We start from the raw sequence: 16854 nt of genomic DNA, 5'->3' as shown, positions 1-16854 counted from the left end.
AGTTGTTTCCACTGCTAGCTGAGACTAGAACTAGGGGACATAGTGTCAAGATTCAGGGGAGTAGATTTAGGACAGAGAGGAGGAGGAACTGCTTTTCCCAGAGAGTGATGATTCTGTGGAATTCTCTGCCCAATGAAGCAGTGGAGGCTACCTCAGTGAATATATTTAAGACAAGGTTGGATAGATTTTTGCATAGTAGGGGAATTAAAGGTTACGGGGAAAAGGCAGGTTGGTGGAGATGAGCCGTGATCTTATTGAATGGCGGAGCAGGCTTGACGGGTCAGATGGCCGACTCCTGCTTTTGTTTTTTATGTTCTTATGGTGTGCTTTACCCATGATGAACTGTGCCATATCCATTACTTTTTGTAGAAGCATATCATCTTGTAACTGGGATACCCATTATATTTACACAGTATTGCTGAGTCTGAATTTTTCCCACAAGAAGACACAGCCTCTCCTGGTCTTGAATTTTTAAATGGGTCGTCTCTTCACTTTTTGAAATTGCACATGGTTGCAATCCACCTGGATTGGTAAAAATGGTACTGGCTGTGTTTGATGTTTCTGAAGGAAGTTTTCAGATTCAATTGTTCAGAGGAAATAATTGTATTTTTGATGTACAATGGAAGGCGTTGGAACATCATAGTTTGGTTTGGAGCCTCTAATGTACAGGATCGTAAGAGCATTGTAGACTCATCCAGCTTCATTACAGGCATGAACCCTAATATCATCATCTTCAAAAGGTGATACATCCTGAAGGTGGAATCCATCATTAAGGACCCTCTCCATCCAGACATGCCCTCTTTTCATGATTACCAAAGGAGGAGGTAAGAGCCTGAAGACAGACACTCAGTCCTTCAGTAACAGCTTTTTCACTTCCACCATCAGATTTATGCACAGTCCATGAACCCATGACACTATTCAATATTCCATTTTTGCACTAGTTTAGTTTTTATTGTAACTTAATAGCAGTTTTATGTACTCCTGCCACAAAATAACAAAATTCATAACACTAGCAGGGTCCAAGGGATGAGTTTAGGGCATGGATGAGGGGGAATCTCATTTGAACATGTTGAATATTGAAAGGCCTAGACAGAATTGGCATGCAGAGGAGTTTCTGATCGTGGAAGAGCCAAGGAGTGGATAGCATTGCCTGAAAATAGAAAACTGTTCCTTTACAACAGAGATGTGGAGGAATTTCTTTAACCAGAGGCTGGTGAATCTGTGGAAGTCACTGCCATTGGCCATGCCATTGGGTATATTTAAATTGGAGGTTGATAGGTTCTTGATTAGTAAGGGCGTCAAAGGTTATGGGAAGAAGGCAGGAGAATGGAATTGAGAGGGATAATAAATCAGCAATAATGGAATGGTGGAGAAAACCTGATGGGCCAAATGGCCTAATTCTGCTCCAACAGGTATGTCTAATGGTCTTATGGACAACATTAAATTTTGTGGGAATTGTCTGAGCTGCACTCATCCCGGCAAGTCTTTGACTTACGTCCGTGTTGTGCTGAGTGCCAGATGCCAGTGCCTCTGTCTCACTGTAATAAAATCCTAGACAAATATAGCATGGAAACAGGCCTTTTGGCCCATCAAGGGCTTGGCAACCATCAACCACTCATTGCCACTAAACCCACATTCATCTCATTTTACACTCCCCACATTCTCTTCAATGGCCCCTGGACTCCACTACTGCTCTACATACCTGGGGCAATTGATGGCAGCTAATTACCCTAGCAGCATGCATGTCTTTGGGATCTGGAGGGAACCCATGCGGTCACGGAGAGAATGTGTAAATTGGGCAGGATTGAACCCAGCTCTGGATGTGCAACTATGTACCTTTGTTACCTCCATGGACTCCATGTGTGTCTGACAATGGAATCCAATCCTATTGGGACCTTCCACCGTCATGCTGTAAATCCCACATCAGCCAGATTTGTTGGCTGAAATACCTGTCCATTTGAATGGAGATCTATCCAACTTGAAGATTAGGGAGGAAGAGGAAATTTGCTTGATTTTTTTCATTTCTTTTACTTTATTTTAATGTTTTAAATTTTTGATTAGAGTTTAATGTGTTGCAAATAATTTTACTTTAAATGAATTAATAATTTTGTTTTTCTGAATTATTTAATGCGATTTAAAAATTTTTAAATGTCTTGCTAAATCCAAGACATTGAAATCTTCCAAAGTCTCAAGGAATCTAACTGGGAATGAAGACTCGCCCCGAGTGTTGTTTCCTCTCAATGATTGACAGATAGTGGGGGGGGGGGTCCTGGCCCACTTACTGCCTGGGGCTTGCTAAGCTATACCAGCCAGCCTGGGGGACAAGAAGATACTGGGTGACTGGCTCCATAAGTTTAGTTCTGGCATATGCCGAGGCTTCATAAGACACTAGTGAGGCCTCACCTTGAGCATTGTGAACAGTTTTGGGCCCCTCATCTTACACAAGATGTGCTGGCATTGGAGAGGGTCCAGAGGAGATTCACAAGGATGATTCCAGGAATGAAAGGGTTATCATATGAGGAACATTTGATGCCTCTGGGTCTGTACTCGCTGGAATTCAGAAGGGTGAGGGCAGATCTCATTGAAACCTGTCATATGCTGAAAAGCCTAGACAGAGCAGATGTGGAATAGATGTTTCCCACGGTGGGAAAGTCTAGGACAAGAGGGCACAGCCTCAGGATAGAGGGACACCCTTTCAAAATAGAGATGTGGAGAAATTTCTTTAGCCAAAGGGTGGTGAATTTGTGGAATTTGTTGCCACATGCAGCTGTGGAGGCCAGGTCATTGGGTGTATTTAAGGCAGAGATTGATTGGACATGGCATCAAAGGGTACGGGGAGAAGGCTGGGAACTGGGGTTGGGGATGAGAAAAGAAGATCAGCCATGATTGAATGGCAGTGCAGACTCAATGGGCCAGAGGGCCTAATTCAGCTTCTATGTCTTGTGGTCTTATGGTCTATGGTATGGAGTGTGGGGGGCTATTTAGCCAGCGCAGTGGGCCAAATTAAGTCCAAATTTATTTATTTATTGAGATACAGCATGGGTAGGCCCTTCCAGCCCTTTGAGCCTAACCCAACCCTAGCCTAATCATGGGACAATTTACGATTAGACTGTGGGAGAAACTGGAGCATCCGAGGAAACCCACGCGGTCACAGGGAGAATGCACAGACTCCGTACAGGTAGCAGTGGGAATTGAATCTGAGCCAGTTGGACTGAAACACAGTGTGCTAAGCATTAGGCTACCATGCCGCCCAGAACATTTCATCTGAAGGATGGCACCTCTACACACTGTAGCCCTCCTTCAGATGGACTCACAGAGATGTATAAATGTATGGAGTTGGAGGATTTTTACATTGAGCAGCAGGTGGATCATAGAGGCATACACTTAGCGACTATTTTATTAGGTACCTCCTGTACCTAAAGGAGCCACTGAGTGTGAGTTCATGGTCTTCTGCTGCTGTAGTCCAACCACTTCAAGGTTCAACGTGTTCAGAGATGCTCTTCCACACGCCACTGCTGTAACGCGTGGTTATTTGAGTTATTGTCTCCTTCCTGTCAACCTGAACCAGTCTATGTGGCCATGCGTTGAGTTTCCTACAGAGACGATGAGGGAGGTCAAGGGTCAGTTGTGCAAGGTAGGGATAAAATGTAACCGACTGCAACCCAGAGCACTCTGCTGGAGGGCGTAAAATTTCAATCAATGTCAACTGAGTGCAGAATGACCTCAGGCCTAATCCTGAAAATATTGGCAATGGAACTGGAATTGTTTTTTTATTATCACATATACCAAGACACAGTGAAACAAAATTCTTGCACACCCTTCATACAGATTAAGACATTAAACAGTGCACTGAAGATTACACAGTACATTGAAAGTTGACATTCCTCTTAATATAAAGCCCAGTCTGTGCTGTTGAACACCGTTTAATTGTATATTTATGATCAGTACTAATTTCCTACAAATAGGAATGACTTTTGCACAGTACTGTAGTAATTTTATGTATTGCACTGTACTGTCACAAAAAACACATTTCATGTCATATATGAGTGATGATAAACTTGATCCTGAGATGGGTCTCAATGGTAGACTGAGAGTGGGAAGGGGGCAGGGAGAGGGGAATCATGGTTTGGAAAAGTGGAAGGGAGAGGAAGCACCAAACAGACATTCTGTAATGATTAATAAACCAATTATTTGAAATCAAATGACCTTGACCTGGTATCTCAGGACTGGGTGTGTCTGCACCTGTGCTAATCCCCTCCCCTGCTCTCCTTTTCTGCCACCTGTCCCACAATACCCCCCCCCCCCCCGTGCCTCACCCTCACCAACTTCCTTTGCTCCTGCCAGATTTACAACCACACACTCCATTTCACATTGACAAATACAGTATTGTGCAAAAGTCTTAGGCACCCTAGAGGTATATATGGGCCTAAGAATGTTGTACAATACAATGTCTCTGTGGTACTCCATCAATCCCCCAATATCACCAGGCCATGGAAGTTCAAACTCTAAGTTATCATATGTACAAGTACCTGTGGGCAAAGGTGCAATTAAAAACTTACCTGCAGCAGCTTCTCAGGCACAGGTTCTGCCAGTTGGTTCAGAACCAAATGGTTGAAGCTACATATTGAACCAAATAGCTGATCTTGAAGCTGGCGGTGCGGGACTTCAAGCTTCTGTACCTCCTACCCGATAGTATCTGTCAGAAGTTGGCATGGCCTGTATGGAGAGGATCATTGATGATGAATGTTACCTTCTTGAGTAAGTGCCTCCTATACATATATACTACTGATAATGGGTGAGGGATGTGGCCATGATGTATTGGGCAGAGTCCAATTCTCCACACCTTCTTATATTCCTGCACATTTAAATTGCTATGCTAGACCATAATGCAAGTAGTCTAGATATTTTCAGTAGTATATCTGTAGATGTTCGTTAGATTGCTCAGTACAAGCCAAACCTCCTTAATCTCCTAAGAAGGTAAAGATGCTGGTAAGCTTTCCTTGTGGGTGTATCTATTTGCCAGGCCCATAAACTACAGCAGAAACTCCAGAGAACCAAGGAAGGAGAATCTACTCACCAGTCACACTCTCAGTGGTTACTTTACTGGATACACCTGCAGACTTGCTCGATAATGCAAATATCAAATCGGTCAATCATAAGGCAGCAACTCAGTGCTTAAAAGCATCTACACATAGTTGCGAGGTTCAGTTGTTGTTCAGAAAAAGCATCAGAATGGGAGAGAAATGTGGTCTAAGTAACTTTGACTGTGGAATGATAGTTGATGCCAGTCGGGGTGATTTGAGTACAAGTGTCCCTCCCTTTACGAAGGTAGAGCATTCCTAAGAAACCTTGCTTAAGCCAAAATGGTGTAAAGCGAAGAACTATTAATTTATATGAGTAAAATTTTCGTAAAAGCAAAAATCCTCTTTGTAATGCGAAAACAGGTTACTAATGTGGGTCTTTTGTAAAAGCGAAGTGGCGTAAAGCGTACATTCTTAAAGCAGGGGACACCTGTATCTCAGAAACTGCTACGATTTTCACATACAACATTCTCTGGAGTGTACAGAAAATGGTGCAAACAACGAATAAAAACATCCAGTGAACAGCATTTCTGTGGGTGGATGAAAATGCCTTGCTAATGAGAGAGGTTAGAGGTGAACGGCCAGACAGGTTCAAGCTGACAGGAAGGCAACAGTAACTCAAATAACCACATGCTACAACAGAGGTGTGCAGAAGAGCATCTCTGAATGCACAGCATTCAAACCTTGAGCTGGATGAAGCAGCAGAGGATCGCAGATGTACTGTACACTCAGTTGTCATTAGGAGGAACCTAATAAAGTGGCCAGTGGATGTAGAATTGAACATAACCACACATATTTACACAAGGTTCTGAGTGCCTGCCAACTTGATTTCACGGTATTAATATTATAAATCAAGGAATCTCAGAACCGTTTGACTCTTTAGGAATGTGGAAATGTTTGACCCATTATTTGAAATCGTTATTGTACAGTTGACTGAGTGCTGAGAGACTAACTTCACCAGTCAACAGTCACGGTCACTTAGCAAAAGGAATCAAAGTCAAGTCTCCCTGTCGACTGAACTTGAGAAGGTTGAATGTGTACTTAGTGAATGTTGTGGAAGAACTGTTGCTGTGTACAGCACACCAGAAAGCCATTTACACATTGCTAGAAGTATGCCCCACTTTCCACTTTTACACCCACTTCATTAGTCACAAAGCGGGCGTAGAAGGCGTTGAGTTCATCTGGTATTGAAGCATCACTGCCATTCATGCTATTGGCTTTTGCTCTGTAGGAAGTAATGTCTTGCATACCTTGCCAGAGTTGCTGTGCATCTGGTGTCACCTCCAACCTCATTCAAAATTGTCTCTTCACTCTGGAAATAGCCCTCCACAAACCATACCTAGTTTTCTGGTACAGGCCCGGGTCACCAGACTTGAATGCCACAGATCTAGCCTTCAGCAGACAATGTACCTCCTGGTTCATCCTTGGCCTTTGGTTTGGGAATGTACAGTAAGTTTTTGTGGGCACACACTCATCCACACAGGTTTTAATGAAGTCAGCAGCAACTGCAGCATACTCATTCAGGTTTGAAGATGAATCCCTGAATACAGTCCAGACCACCTATTCAAAGCAGTCCTGTAGGCGCTCCTGTGCTTCCCTTGTCCATACCTTCTTGGTCCTCACTACTGGTGCTGCAGTCTTCAGTCTCTGCCTGTACTCAGGGAGTAGAAGTACAGCCAGTGATCAAACTTCCCGAAGTGAGGGTGTGGAACAGCACGGTAGACATCCTTGATGGTGAAAAGGCAGATGAGCTTAGGGCATGGATCGGTACATGGCATTATGGTATTGTAGCCATTAAGTGAGACTTGGTTACAGGAAGGGCAGTTCTAGCAGCTCAGTATTCTGCGCGTCTGTTGTTTTAGACATGACAGAGCAGGAGGAATTAAAGGGGAAAGGGTGGCAGCATTACTAGTCAGGAAAAATGTCACAGCAGTGCTCAGTTGAAACAGACTGGAGAGCTTGACCATTGAGGTAAAACTGAAGAATAAGAAAGGTATGACCACGTTAATGGGATTATGTTATGGACCACACCAACAACTTGCAGTATCTAGCTGGAGAAATTGTGGAAATCAAAATGCAAATCATTATCATATTTTTTTGGGACTGCCCTGTTATCAAAAACTATTGGAGGGAGATACACAATGCCCTACAAGACATCTTTAAATGTGAAATACCCGTAGAGAGTAAGACCATATTTTTTGGATATATACCTCCAGAATGGTTGAAAAGAGATAAATATTTAATGAATATACTGTTGGTGGCTGGTAAAAAGACTCTTACTAGGAAATGGTTATCACAGGAGAGTCCAACTTTAAATGCATGGATGGAAATTACAATGGACATTTACAAAATGGAGAAGTTAACAGCATCTGTTAATCATAAGCTGGAACAATTTGATTCATACTGGGAAAAATGGTTTAACTACATAATGCCTCATAGGCCTGATTTTATTCTCACAAATCAATGAATATGTTGTAAAAAAAAATCACTCCCTACTTGTACGTAGTTCTTTCCTGTTGGTTGTTTTCTCTTTCCACTCTTTTCTATAAGTGTATACCTCAGATAAGTACTTTGTGGAGATTTGTGATGTATATGATTATATGATATATATGTACGATGTCTGAAATACATCTTATGGAAATGTTTGTTTGATGATGAACTTAAATAAAAAAAATTTTATAAAAAGAAAAGCAAATTTGTTGAGAGATCACAGACTGTTGCAAGAAACATAAGGTTGTGATAGTAGGTGATTTTAATTTTCCACTTATTGTTGGGACTTCCATACTGTAAAAGGGCCGGATGGGAAAGAGTTTGTCAAGTATGTTCGGGAAAGTTTCCTTAATCAGTACTTAGAAGTCCCATCTAGAGAGAGTATGATAGTAGATCTCCAACTAGGGAATGAGACAGGGTTAGTGACAAAAGATTGTGTAGGGAACATTTTGCATGCAGTGATCACAGTGCCATTAGTTTCAAGATAATGATGGAGAAGGATAGGTCTGGTCCTAGGCTTGAGATTCTCAATCGAAGAAAGGCCAACTTTGATTGTATCAGAAAGGATATGGCAAGTGTGGATTGGGGCAGGTTGTTTTCTGGCAAAGGTGTACTTGGTAAGTGGGAGGCCTTCAAAAGTGAAAGTTTGTATGTTTCTGCCAGAATAAAAGGCAAGGATAGCAGGTTAAAGGAACCATAGTTTTTGAGAGATATTGAAGTCCTGGTTAAGAAAAAGAAGGAGGTGCATAGCAGGTGTAGGGAAGCAGGAACAAAGAAGGTACTTGAGGAATATACTGAATGCAAGAGAACTTTTAATAAGGAAATCAGGAAGGATAAATGAAGGCATAAGTTTGCTCTAGCAGACAAAGTGAAGGAGAATCCTAAAGGCTTCCACAGATATATTAAGAGTAGCAAGGGACAAAGTTAGTCTCCTGGAAGATCAGAGTAGTCATCTATACATGGAGCTGAAAGAGATGGGGAGATAATAAATGGTATTTTTTGCATCTATATGTATTTGGTACATGGGCACAGGGTCTATAGAAGTAAATCAAAGCAGCAGCAAGGTCATGGACCCCTCTACAGATTATAGAGGAGGAGGTGTTTGCTGTCTTGAGGCAAATTAAGGTTGATAAATCCCCAGGGCCTGACAGGGTATTCCCTTGGATTCTGTGAGAGGCTAGTGCAGAAATTGCAGCGATTGTAGCAGAGATGTTTAGAACATCCTTAGTCACCGCTGAGGTGCTGGAGGATTGGATGATAGCCAATGTTGTTCCATTGTTTAAGAAAGGTTCTAAGAATAAACTAGGAAATTATAGGCCGATGAGCCTGACATTAGTAGTGGGAAAATTACTGGAAGGTATTCTAAGGCACCAGATATAAGAGTATTTAAATAGACAGGGACCAAATAGGGATAGACAACATGGCTTTGTACTTGTTAGGTCATGTCTAACCAATCATATGGAGTTTTTCGAGGAAGTTACCAGAAAAGTTGATGCAGACATTGTAGAGCATGTTGTCTACATGGGCTTTAGCAAGGCCTTTGAGTAGGCCCTGCATGGGAGTTTGGTCAAGAAGGTTAAGATGCTTGGCATTCAAGACGAGTTAGTAAATTGAATTAGATATTGTCTTACAGGAAAAGGCAGAGAGTGGTAGTAGATGATTGTCTCTTTGACTGGAGACCTGTGACGAGTGGTGTGCTGCAGGGATCGGTGCTGGGCCTTCTGCTGTTTGTCATCAATATCAATGATTTAGATGGTAATATGGTTAAGTGGATCAGCAAGTTTGTTTATGATACCAAGACTGGGGGAGCAGTGGACAACAAAGACGACTGTCAAAGCTTGCAGCGGGATCTGGACCAGCTGGAAAAATGGGCTGAAAAATGGCAGATGGAATTTAATGCAGACGAGTGAGAAGAGGTGCACTTTGGGTGGACCAGCTAGAGTAGGTCTTACACAGCGAACGGTCAGGCACTGAGGGGAGTGGTAGAACAAAAGGATCTGGGGAAATGGATCCATAAGTCATTGAAAGTGGCGTCATGGGTAGATGTGGTCATAAAATAAGCTTTTGGCACATTGGCCTTCATAAATCACTATATTGAGTTCAGGAGATGGACTGTTATGTTGAAATTGGGTAAGATATTGGTGAGACCAAATTTGGATTATTGTGTACAGTTTTGGTCACCTACTTACAGGAAAGTTGTAAATACTGTAAGATTGAGAGTGGAGAGAAAATTTACAATGATGTTGCTGGGACTTGAGGACTTGAGTTACAGGGAAGGGTTGTAAAGGGTAGAACTTTATTCTATAGAACATAGAAAACATAGAAACATAGAAAACAGATGCAGGAGTAGGCCATTCGGCCCTTCGAGCCTGCATCGCCTTTCAGTATGATCATGGCTGATCATCCAACTCAGAACCCTGTACCTGCTTTCTCTCCATACCCCCTGATCCCTTTGGCCACAAGGGCCATATCTAACTTCCTCTTAAATATAGCCAATGAACTGGCCTCAACTGTTTCCTGTGGCAGAGAATTCCACAGATTCACCACTCTCTGTGTGAAGAAGTTTTTCCTCATCTCGGTCCTAAATGGCTTCCCCTTTATCCTTAAACTGTGACCCCTCGTTCTGGACTTCCCCAACATCGGAAACAATCTTCCTGCATCTAGCCTGTCCAATCCCTTTAGAATTTTATATGTTTCAATAAGATCCCCCCTCAATCTTCTAAATTCCAGTGAGTATAAGCCTAGTCGATCCAGTCTTTCTTCATATGAAAGTCCTGCCATCCCAGGAATCAATTTGGTGAACCTTCTCTGTACTCCCGCTATGGCAAGAATGTCTTTCCTCAGATTAGGGGACCAAAACTGCACACAATACTCTAGGTGTGGTCTCACCAAGGCCTTGTACAACTGCAGTAGAACCTCCCTGCTCCTGCACTCAAATCCTTTTGCTATGAATGCAAACATACCATTTGCCTTTTTCACCACTTGCTGTACCTGCATGCCCACTTTCAATGACTGGTGTACATAGAAGACGGAGAGGATATTTGATAGAGGCATATAAAATTATGAGGGGATAGACAGAATAAATGCAAGCAGGCTTTTCCCACTGAGGTTGGACGAGACTACATCTAAAGGTCATGGGTTAAGGGTGAAAGGTGAAATGTTTAAGGGGAACATGAGGAGGAACTTCTTCACTCAGAGGGTGGCGAGCTGCTAGTGCAAATAGTAGATCTGGGCTCAGTTTCAATATTCAAGAGAAATTTAGATTGGTATATGGATGGGAGGGGTATGGTCTGGTTGCATGTTGATGGGACTAAGTAGTTCAATAGTTTGATTTGAACTAGATGGGCTGAAGGGCCTGGTTAGGTGTTCTAGTGTTATATGACTCTACAACTATGACACGATTGGCTGATTAGTTTTGGTATTAATAAGCTGGTCTACAGGTGTACAGGTGTACCTGATAAAATGGCCACCATGTGCATTTTGTGAATGACAGGGTTGCAGTCAGTGTGTTTTACTTGAATAATTATTAGGCAATTGCCCTCAATGGGAGATTTATATCTAACAAAATGTCATTCTCTTGCATTCAGTCATTTGCATTTAGCCAAGGGCCACCAATTAAATCTACCTTAACAATATGGCTATTAAATTGTCAATTACACACAAATTTCACTAACAGAGTGACAAAGGAACAGGTGCTGTCGAAGGAAGAATAAGTCCATGTGAAATATCATCTTAAATTATGGGCCGTATGTTGATCTCTGGGTAAGATACAGCCATCAATCTGCGAGTCTTTCAGCTATTGAAATTATTATTTTGAGATACAGCACAGAACAGGCCCCTTCTGGCCCAAAAAGCTACACTGTTCAGCAACCTGCCTAATTAACCCTAGCCTAATCACAGGACAATTTACAATGACCAATTAACCTACCAACCGGTATGCTTTGGACTATGGAAGGAAACTGGACTACCCGGAGGAAACCCACTCGGTCACAATGGGTAAAACTCCTTACGGATGGTGCTGGAATTGAACTCTGAACTCTGAAACACCCAGAGCAGTAGCAACGCTGTGCTAACATATTGATGAAATTATGAAGAGGGCACCCTACTGGTTAGGTTCCATTAGGAGTTTGAGGAGGTTTGGTATCTCACTAAAGGCTCCATCAAATTTCTACAGAGGTACTGTGGAGAACATTCTGGCTGGTCGCATCACAGACTGGTAAGGTGGGTGCCACTGCACAGGATCGGAAAAATGTTGACGAGAGTTGCAAACTCAGCCAGTTCTTTCATGAGCCCTAGCTTCCCCAGCATCGAGGACATTTCTGAAAGCTGAAGCCTCAAAAAGGTGGAATCCATCATTAAGGACCATCATCACCCAGGACATGTCCTCTTCTCATTGCTACCATCAGGGGGGAGCTACAGGAGATTGAAGAACCACACTCATGATTTTAAAGACAGCTTCTAGCCCCTGCCATCATATCATTTCTGAATGGACATTGAACCCATGAGCACTACCTCACTATTTTTGCACTACTTATTTAATTTAATTTGTTTATATATATTGATTATTTTTTAAAATTTAAAGATATAGCACAGTAACAGGCCCTTTCAGCCTAATGGGCTAGCTCCACCCAATTACACCAATGTGACCAATTAAACTACTAACCCATATGTCTTTGGAATGCAGGAGGAATTGAACATGGTCACGGGGGGAATGTACAAACTCCTGACAGACAGTGGCGGGAAGTGAACCCGGGTTGCTGGCACTATTTGTTGCTGCCACCCAAACTAGCACTTTAATACTAATCATTAGGAGTGTATGGGGTGTCCAGGGAGGGGTAGCACCTCGATTGAAGGGGCCTATCGTGACCATTCTGGGGCAGCTCCCTCACATTTGGTCCCCACTAGACACTCTGCTCTCACCTGTTGCTCCAAGTAGCTATTTTCATGTGGCAGTGGCCACAACCCGGTACACCACTTCAAGGGGCAGGCTAAACCAGGTGAGGGAATCCAGGAGTGAGATAGGGAGATGCCTGCCCTGGCATGAGAAGTCAGCTCTGGTGGACAGGGTGGATGAGATCTAACAGCCAGGGTGGTGGTTTTGCAACACTCCATGGAGGGCAAAGGGCACAGAAGTGACCGTGGTCATTCACTGCAATCGCCCGAGACCCCTGTTTGTGACACGTCCGTACCACTGGACCTGGACTTCTGAGGTCCAGGGAGAGGAAATTGCCCAAGTGCAAATGACTTTTCTACTTTAAAAAATTCTCCTGTCATCACTGGACATGACAGGCAGGCCCCAGAACAGAAACCAGAATACTAATTATAGTATTTAATAATATATAATACAACTATTTAATATTAATCTAAGAATATTTTATATACTATATAATTGCTGCCACAAATCAACAAATTTCACAACATATGTCAATGATATTAAACCTGAATCCGATTCATCCCTAAGCAAAGACTCCGCCTCCCAAAATCTAATGCCAAATATTTCCTGACCTTTAATTAAAACCTTGCTGTTGACATTTCGTTATCTGCTGTTTGTGAATGCTTTGTGTTCTTGCTTGAGGTGATGGTGTAAACCCAGAACCATTGATGTAATGCTAAATATAATCTGCTGGAACATAATTAAAAATACAAGAGGATAATTAAAACTCAATATAAATAATACGCACAAAATGCTGGAGGAACTCAGCAGGTTAGGTAATATCTATGGAAAGGAATAAACAGTTGACACTTTTGGCCGTGACCCTCTACCGGGACTGGAAAGGAAGAAGGTTGGGGTGGAGGGGAACGAGGCTGCTAGAAGGAGATAGATGAAGCTAGATGGATGGGGGGGGGGTAGGGTGGGGATGAAATAAGAAGCTGGGAGGTGATACGTGGAAAAGGTAAAGGGCTGAAGAAGGAGAAATCAGATAGGAGAGGAGAGGGGGGCATTGAGAAAGGGAAAGAGGAGGGGCACTGGCGGAGGTGATAGGCAAGTGAGGAAAGGAGAAGATCCAAGAGTGAACCAAGAATGGGCAATGGAATAAATACTTATTTATGTAAGTGATTTTGAGGAGAATACTTATGGGTAAATGAACTCTCTCTTTGAATAAGGTGATACTGCAATTAGAGAATAACCACTCCCTTCTAGTACAAGTTCTTCCCAGTTTACAAGATCTTGACTTAGTGGGCAGTTTATGTATTTATTTATTTTTATTTAGAGATACAACGTGAAACAGGCCTTTCCAGCCCAACGAGCCACACTGCCAAGCAACCCTCCTATTTCACGCTAGTCCAATCATTGAACAATTTACAACAATTCCCGTCTGGCACCAACAACCATTCCACAGTCAAAGTCACTTAGATCACATTTCTTCCCTATTACATGTTTGATCTCAACAACAATTGAACCTCTTAACCACGTCTGCTTGCTTTTATGCATTGAGATACTTTCACTTGATTGGCTGATTAGATATTTGCTTTAATGAGCAGGTGTTCAGGTGCAGTCAATGAAATGGCTACTGTGTATGTATAGCCTATATATACAAATGACTGCTAGGAGACTCTGTGGGAAGGATTTGGTGGCTGCCGATAACTGTTCTGGACAGTAGCTTGAACTGTGGCACATTGAACCCAAGACAAGCACGGTTGTGACTGTGAAGTAAGTCACAGGAGGGGCATTGAAGCTGGTGAAATAGGAGTCTTTATTCATCACAACAAGCAGGCTTCATTCTGGAGACACTCACAGTCGAGGCTCACAAACCCAAGGGTACATCACATTTTTATATCCTTAAGATCAAAAGTAACAGTAGGTGATTCAATACAATTTCACTAGTTATAATGACTTTGTTTCCTTCAGTGATTTGGGTTGCCAAATGGTTCCTTTGAGACGCGTAATGGAAGCACGTTGTAATTGATAAGTCAACTCTGACGGTCCAAACACCTTTGGGAGAAACTAGTTAACACAAATATTATAAAACCTTTTGACGACAGAGTGTCAGACACCCAAAATTAATGTTGTCAGGGCTGTCTCTGAATACACAAATATGATAAGTATGTGCAAAAACTCTATTGATTGCCTATACTGAGGACCATGTTTGATATGCTAAGTGGCAACATCTGTCTCGTCTGCCAGCTTGAACTCCAGTCATATTGGTGCATATAACTTTGCCATGTTGCCTGGTTTGATGCAAGCCAATTGACACAAACCCATTGTTTTAACGTTTGGCTCTTGCAAACACAGAATAGCCTGTGCTTTTAACTTCAATTTTCCTTTTGTAAAAAAAATCTGAAGACTAATTGCAAGCTTCCTGAACTTATTTACATTTACAATAAGAACTAAAGACCGGTTCTTGTTTGAAGTAATATCTACTATATTCACTTAACTCCAGAATACTCCCTAACAAATACATTTTTGTGAACAGACTGGTGTCTATTTTACAAATACTAATTGAGAGACACGCCATTTGTGTCAGTTGGCAGCAGCTTTTCTAAAACCAGCATTAAAATCTCCTCTGAAGTCATTAGCCTGAGCTAGGCTTGTGCTGAATTTGTTAATATAGTTTTATTATTAAGAATGGCAAAAAGAGATTTAAAATGTTTCATGACATCCACCACAAAAGGAAAGATTTCTCAGTGGCCACCCATTTTAATTCTACTCTCCATTCCCATTCCAACATGTCCCATGGCCTCTACTGCCATGCTGAGGTCATTCTCAGGTTGGGGGAGCAACATCCCATATTCTGTTTGGTAAGTCTCCCCCTGATGGCGTGAACATAGATTTCCTTACCTCTCTTCCTCTTTCTCTTATTTCATTCCCCCTTCTGGATCCCCTCTCAACCCTTCTCTTCCCCTCACCTGCGCATCACCTCTCTCTGGAGCCCTTCCTCCTTAACTCCCTCTCCAATCAGATTCCTTCTTCTTCAGCCTTTTAACCTTTCCTACCTATCACCTCCGGCTTCTTACTTCATCTTCTTTCCCCTATTCACACACCTTTCCCTTAATCTGGTCTCACCCATCACCTGCCAATTTATACTTCTTCCACTCCCCCCTTCCTTTTCCGTCTTGATGAAGGGTCTTGGCCCCAAATCTTGACTGTTTATTTTCCTCCCTAGATGCTGCCTGACCTGTTGAGTTCCTCCAGCATTTTGTGTGTGTTACTTTAAAATGCCACCACCCCTGCCCTGTGAAAACTCGGTTTGTGTCTCCAGCTTTCAAATTGTTAAGGTTGTAAGCAGCTCTCAAAAAAAGAATCTTGCTGTGATCTGGGGTGGACCTGCAGTTACTGCAGCTTTGAGGTGTGTGCAGCAGAAGGCAGCCCCTCATTCTGGGAACGCAAATGGGGCAAGGCCACACTCGGGATTAGGCTACCTTCCAGTCATGTCCACAGCCTGAGATAAAACATCAGAAGGGTTTTGCATATTGGAGGGTTTCTGTTAAATATTCATTAACAGAAGCTGAATTCAATTGGAAGGCCAGCATTTAGATCATAAGACATAAGAGCAGAATTAGACCATTCATCCCATCGAGTTTGCCCCACTATTCCATCGTGGCTGATTTATTTTCCCTCTCAACCCTATTTTCCTGGCTTAACTCATAACCTTTGATGCCCTGACCAGTCAAGAACCAATCAACCTCCACTTTATATATACCCAATGATTTAGCCCCATCCCTCCTCAACCTTGGTCTGAGTATCATTTTAAGGGGAGACTAAGAATCTGCCATCTATCACAGAGACAGAAAGGCAGAAATAGGTGCTTTAGTGCCCGGGGACTGTACTGAGCATCAACCATCCACCTACACCAATCCCAACAGGAATCCCAAAGTTTATTCTTCCTCTCTTTCTCATTAATTTCCACCAGATTCTGACTGACCTACACACAATAGGCAACTTACAGCAGTCAGTTAACATACTAACAAGTCTTTGGGATGTGGGAGGAAACCGGAGCATCTCGAACATAGAGCATAGAACAGTACAGCACAGGAACAGGCCATTCAGCCCACAATGTTGTGCTGAATCAGCTAAAAAGCAAATCAAAAGCACCCAGACATTAATCCCCCCCCCCCCACCCACACAGGATGCTCGGCCCATTTTTCTTGCCATTCTCTGGAACTCTAGGTGGAAAACATAATTAATGCTAGGTGTACTCTGCCACACATTGGCATTCCAACTGTGTCAATAGCTTGATACTTGTCAAAGATCAGCAGAATTAATCAAGTCATTTTTATTGTCATTTCGACCATAACTGCTGGTACAGTACACAGTAAAAATGAGACAATGTTTTTCAGGACC

The sequence above is a fragment of the Hypanus sabinus genome, chromosome 21 (assembly GCF_030144855.1).
Source record: "Hypanus sabinus isolate sHypSab1 chromosome 21, sHypSab1.hap1, whole genome shotgun sequence".
Taxonomy (NCBI): domain Eukaryota; kingdom Metazoa; phylum Chordata; class Chondrichthyes; order Myliobatiformes; family Dasyatidae; genus Hypanus; species Hypanus sabinus.
The sequence above is the reverse complement of the archived record's forward strand: the minus strand, read 5'-3'. Positions refer to the sequence as shown.